Genomic DNA, 7,041 nt, shown 5'->3' with positions numbered 1-7,041 from the left:
CTCTACTTTAGCATCAATTCACTCTGTGATTTTAGACATTATTATCTCTTTCATGAATCTAGAAATTAGACATAAAATATACGTATTTTCTCAGGTGAAATTTGAGCACTGCTAGCAAAATCTTTTGAAGAGTATTCAAAAAACAACAAGCTGGGGGCTTCCCTGGTGGCTCAGTGGTTGAGAATCTGCCGGCCAATGCAGGGGACACGGGTTCGAGCCCTGGTCTGTGAAGATCCCACATGCCGCGGAGCGACTAGGCCCGTGAGCCACAATTGCTGAGCCTGCGCGTCTGGAGCCTGTGCTCCGCAACAAGAGAGGCCGCGATAGTGAGAGGCCCGCGCACCGCGATGAAGAGTGGCCCCCGCTTGCCGCAACAAGAGAAAGCCCTCGCACAGAAACAAAGACCCAACACAGCCATAAATAAATAAATAAATAAATAAATAAATAAATAAATAAATAAAACAAGCTGAAGGTAAAGTTATACTACTAGACCCAGAAAATAATCAGTAACTTCCCATTTACTATCATAATTTATATAGGATTGGTAATCATAAATCAAAACATAATAATTTTTCATTCAAGGAGCTAAGCAGAATCTAACGCACCATTGTAAAGCAATTATACACCAATAAAGATGTTACAAAAAATAATAAAATATTCTTAAAGTATTAATTTTCTCTGTACCAATTAAGGTGATCAACTCATCCCAGTTTGCACAGGAAACCCCTCAGTCCCAGGCAAACTGGAGTGGTTGGTCACCCTATTGATAAAGAATTGCTCTTGTCTTAGTCCATTCAGGCTGCTATAATAGAATACCACAGACTGAGTGGTTTATAAAAACAACAGAAATTTATTCCTCGCAGTTCTGAAGGCTGGGATGTCCAAGACCAAGGCACCAGAACAGTTGCATTCTGGTGAAGACCTGCTTCCTGGTTCATAGCCTGTATCCTTGCATGATGGAAGGGGCTTGGGAACTCTGTGGGGTCTCTTTTGTAAGAGCAATAATCCCATTCATAAAGGCTCCACCCTCATGACCTAAGCCCCTCCCAAACACCTCACCTCCTACAACCATCACCTTCGGGGGTTAAGATTTCAACATATAAATTTTTCAGACAAGTAGAGAGAAATTAAACCATTTTCCTGAATAAAGAGACAACTGCATGAGTTTAGGCTCTAGGCAATATAGAATAACCTCTCTCCCACATCTAAATAAGTCCAAAAATATTTCAAAATACCCATTACAACCTGATTAGTGCCTGTAGGTTCAGGCGAGTTGCCAACTAAAGAAGTTTTCATTTGTATTTGGTTTTGACCCACACACACCCAATCCACATAAAGGAGTTGGTAACAAATTCTATTGTTTCCATTACAGAAACACTTTAAGTAAATAATAGCTATTCCATTACCCAAAAGCCAATTAAAGAAATACTTCGCTAATCCAGAGAGGTATCAAGTATTATTTTGGAATATTTATGTCAACATATTTTCCAATAGTACCATAATAACACAGTTGAGTGGCTAGATCCATTTAATATTTTTCAATCCAGTCAAATGCATGCCTTTACTAAAAGTTCATTTTTCCATTAATGCTCTTATACCCCTACCCTGTTAATGATGTGTGAAGTTGGAAACTAAACTTCATAAAAATTCATTATTAAGGAATGTAGCAATTGTATATAGGTGGAAAGGTCATAAAGCTGAGAGGAGAGCAAGGACTTGAATTACAAGTTACAGTGGGAAAAGGTAGGTAAGAGAAAGGGATCCGAGAAAGTTACTTTAGCACAGGGGTTCTCAAACTTGGCTGCACCTCAGGATCATCTGGGGAGATTAAAAAATTCTGATGCCTAGGCTACATTATAGATCAATTAAATCAAGGTTTTTGAAGGTTAGAACCTAGGCATCCATATATTTTAAGATTCCCAAGTAATTTACAATGTACAACTAACTTTGAGAACTTACTGCTTTAGCAGCTTCAGGTGAGTGCTTTTGTATTTGTTTGCATGTTCCCCATATTATTAATTTTTTAATACTCCCATAAGAATTAATTATTCTTATTAATCCCATAAGAATTAACTAATGGAAAAATAAGACCTCCTCATTTCACTCCAAATGCTTGTGAACAGAGTTTCATTTTACAGAATTGTAGAGAGCTGCATCCAGGAAGGACAGCTGAATAAAAACTTAAAGAAAGATAAATACTAAAAAATATTCACGAAATTTTGCAACTTACTTCCACCTAAGTTTAGCAAGATATCTTTCAGGTGCCTAAGTCAAATATTTCCCAAAGCGTTAAGCTCCTATAATGAGTTTCTATGACAAAAAATTGTCATGTTACTTTAGCCTCTTCATTTCTTTTACCTCTTAGAATTTTTTCACAGCAAAGTAAAATATTAACATATGCAGATAAGAGGCTCCTTAGGGAAAACATCTCTAAGCCAAGTGGCTAAAAGATTTAATATCAGAAACACCTAAGTAAATTTTTCCTTAATGAAATATCAGATTGTTTCAGTATTTCCCAAATGCACATTTTATATTTCTCTAATAGTTAATTAGGCATCATGCCTAAGTTCAAATCAAAAAATAGTAGCATTAGAAGAAAACATAGCAAGCAACTGATTGAATCCACTTGTTTAGGAGATGAGGAAGGTAAAGTCTAGAAAGGTTAGCCAAGCCCTCCTAGGACTCTAATCTCATTCCTACCTACATATAGCACCTCTGACATATGGAAACATCAGAACTGAAGAAAGCATCACATAATTTTTAAAAATTCATAGCAAATGCATGAATTATTGAAAAGCCAAAGTATTAAGGTATTAGCTCTTAAGCTGGAACCTATTTGTCAAAATGCCAATAACTGCAAGAAAAAAGTAAGCCCAAGATAGGTATTAGAGGGTTGAATTTTTTGATTTCTTTACAGATAGTCTTAAATAAATTATTTACACAGACTACTTGTAGCATGGAGTTTTTTTAAGCTTATATTGTGTTATATGATATACCATATAACCATTTTCTCTGGGAAAAAAATACATAATTCCAAATTACCTTTATGGACAATAAGCAATCTTGTACTATAGTTACATATACACCTATCTAGTCTTTCACCTTAGAAAATGGATACTAAATAATGGTATTATTTTCTGAGTATGCAGTAGATATTGGTGGCCCCAATGAATCCATACCCCCTAGGACTCATGCCTTTCTGTAGTTTCTCCCATATTTACTTTGTCCTGGGTCATGTGACTTGATTTGGCCAATGGAACGTCAGCAAGCATGACAAAGCAGAGGTTTGCTAATGATTACACATCAAGCTTACCCTACTGGACTGCTCCCTCTAGGAAGCCAGCTACCACGGAAGAAGTCCATTTACCCTGTGACTACCACGCTGTGAATAAGTCTAAGCTAGCCTCCTGAGAGGACACATGAAGGAAAACTGAGGAACCAAACGAACAGCCATAACTGAAGCTCCAGACGTATAACTGAGATCAAGCCTTTCCAGCTAGTTCCCAGCCATTCAAGCCAACTCAGCTGAGGGCCCAGATATCATGGAGCAGAGATAAGCCATTCCAGTATTCTAAGCCTGAAATTCTGACCCACGGAGTTATGAACAGATAAAATGGCTGTTGCCACTTACCCCAGTAAGTGTTGGGATAGTTTTTCGTGCAGCGGTGGATAAGCAAAACAAAGTATTGATATTTAAAAGAGAAGAGTCTATTATTTGCTCAGTGACAATAGCTGATTTAAAGCTAGTCCATTAGCATTCCACTCAACTTTCCACCAAGATTTTTAGTCATTTTAACATTGAAATGGATCTCTGCAAAAGTGCTGGTCCAATAACCATAGGTGAAGCACCAAAGCTTCCAAGAAAAAAAGCCAAGGTCTTCCCTCCTCAGAGATGGCAGAGAGTAAAGCCATTGCTCATGTATGTTCACAGCTCCCCTCTGTGTCTCTTCACAAATGGGGACCAAGCAGTATAAGTCCAACCCAGAGAAGAGGGCATCCCCTGCTCTTCACTAGAGCATGTCGGGATGCCCAGGTAAATTCTTCTCCTTCTTACCTTTAGGGTTTCTATTCCTTTTGACTCTCTGTTTACATTCCTCATTCTAGGGACATTAACAACTTCTCTATAAATACTTATGCTTACAATAAGTATCAAACAGATCAAGAGTTTCACTGAAAGGTGATCTGTTTTCAGTGTAGGTAAGCAAAGTCCTCCTTCACCAAGAAACTATAAGGCTTGTACAGATTAAGATGATCATGATTATCAGGTAGTTATAATGTTTAAGTTTTTAAGTCATCAAGACCCTTGAATATTGTCCATTCATTCTAGGCATGTTTTTTCACAATGCTGTACATTAAATACTATACTCTCATATGGCCTTTAATCAATAAATACTTGTAAGATTTTTGGTAGATAGATTGATAGATAGATAGACAGATAGATAGATATAGACAGACACATATATACCTTGAAGTGTTTTGTTGGTTATTTGTGTACCATAACAACATTGGTTCTCCGACTTACTAGACACCTGAGATCACTCCCGTGTGTGACTCATTCCCCATCTCATTTATTCTATTACAACGGCTACATGTCACCATATTTCTGAAGAGGATTAGAGGGTTTCTAAAATATATTTGCAGTGAGGTCATGCATAAAGGAAAAGAAGAAAATGTCTCTGACACACTTCATGATCTGATGACCTAACCATACTTAGGAGTTTTACTAAAGAACTTTGTGTGTTTGTATTTGTGTGTGTGTGTATGTATGTGTTAGTCATACCAGTACATGGACTGTCCTACTCACCAAAACTTCTCTTTGAAATTTAAATTAGGAGCTATCTAAAAAATTGAGTCATCTAATAAAAACTACTAACTTTTAAAGTATGCATACACAACACTCACGTATGTAACATACATACACACATATACTAAAAGAAATTTTAACAATAACAACTTTTCTTGACTGAGCTTTGCACCCATAATCTCATTTTACACTTATCACAACCCAGCAAGGTATTATCTTTATTTTAAAGTTGAGGAAACTGGGGCTCAAATGGAGTGAATTAATTGGTCATATAGCTAAAAATGATGGAACCATCATTTGTACCCAGTGTTCTTTCTACTGTGTCACACAAAGTCAAAAATGCTTGCTAAAGAGTTATGTAAAACCGAAACACAGGCAACATGTTTTGATGAACTCTTGCTGATGGTTTTTGTCTAAGGTGAGAGTCCAGGGATGAGAAATCTGAATGGGCATGGTACTAAAGTAATATACAGGAGTCAGAAATATACACCCAGGACTAGGGAGGGACAAAGTTTTACAACATTACCCACACCTTGAAGCATTCAATCCTCTGTGCACAGAGGTGTTCTCTTAACTTGCCTAAAACTCTACCACTCAACACCAGAGAGGAGCTTAGCAAGTTCCAAAACCAGAGGACCTCACCCCTTAGTCTTACCTTAATACTCACCTCCTACTTTAGATCAAAAGTATCTCTCCCCGTACTTTCTGAAAACAAGAAAAGAAGGATGAAGAGAAGATGGGCCATAGTTACACAGAATATGTTCAAGAGTCATCAGTTGGAAATATTTTATCCAGAGTCTCATTGCAAAAACATATTGTGAAGATTTCCATTTATCATTTCCAACACTCTAGGAAGCAGTAGTCTGGGGGTCAACATCTAATCCAAAGTTATATATATACACACATACATATATAACATATATCTATATATAAAACATACATATATAACAATGATATATATAATATATATATATCAGTGCTTCTCAAACCTTAATGTTCATACATATAACATGGGGATCTTGTTACAAATGCAGATTCTGGGTTTCCAGTGGGCCTGGGTTGGAGGCCCAAGATTCTGCATTTTGAACAAGCTCCCAGATGATGTTGAGGCTGCTGATTTATGGACCACACCTTAAGATGCAAGATTATATACGTATACAATCCATTCGATATAGCCCCTAGACTGAAAGTCTTACCTATAAGCCGTCTCAATAGATTTAACTTAGATTGAACTGGGTGAAAAATACAGCAGGAAAGATGGCACCATTAGAATCCCATTAGCACTGTCTTTCACAAAGCGAGTGAAGCCTGCAGGGGCATTGACTAAGTGAGGCCTTGAAAGAAGGTGTTTCTTGGTTCTGGTTAAGAGTGGAAAACAGAATAAAGTCTGGAAACTAAGGAGATCAATCACTTTGTCCCGAATTATTCCTGGCCTCAGTGCATTAGCACAAGACCTGAAAAGTTCACCACTAACCAGACTCACTGGAGAGGATGCAAAATGCCTCGTCCAACATTGTCTACTGCGTTAGCGAACACAGCACTAAAAGTATGCCACTACTTACATATGAATATCCACTTAAAAAATTCTTCCTAAATTATCTTCAAGGATCATTTCTTTATTCAGAGAACTAAACAATGTCTGAAGTTTTAAGGAAAACAACAATAACTCTGTGAAATTATGCCCTATTCCACACTAAACTAACCCAGCTTGGCCTGGTTGCTTTTATTATTGTGACTGATATTATCTCTGTTTTCAAGAAATTCACATATGAGTTGGAATTAAGCACGAGTCAAGACGTATTGATGACGCTCCTAGCACATGTCTACTATGGAGTCAGTCACTATGAGGAAGACAAAACAAGGAAGTTCATGAAGTCAGAACTTCAGAGAAGGAAATTAAAATATACAAAACAGTCCCTTTGCCCCACTGCAATTCCTGGCACCCATAATCATGGTAGGTAGTCATGATAATTATTACCTTTGCTGGTGTCATGATAAGGAAATTAATTTGAGCTGAGAGACAAAAAAGAAGGCATGTCTCTTCAGTAAAGCTCTTTCCACCCTCTTGAAATTTTCTCTTACACTCAACAAAAACTTCATAAAGCCATCCCTGACCCTTCTGCCCAGTTCCACCAAGTCAAGTCCTACAGCTGGCCTCACACCCTTCCCAAGCATCCAGGCATTACCACATGGACTTCCCCGATGAAGCCCCAGCTTGTTTTTCCAGAGGGTGGCAG

The sequence above is a fragment of the Balaenoptera musculus genome, chromosome 20 (assembly GCF_009873245.2).
Source record: "Balaenoptera musculus isolate JJ_BM4_2016_0621 chromosome 20, mBalMus1.pri.v3, whole genome shotgun sequence".
NCBI classification, from domain to species: domain Eukaryota; kingdom Metazoa; phylum Chordata; class Mammalia; order Artiodactyla; family Balaenopteridae; genus Balaenoptera; species Balaenoptera musculus.
The sequence above is the reverse complement of the archived record's forward strand: the minus strand, read 5'-3'. Positions refer to the sequence as shown.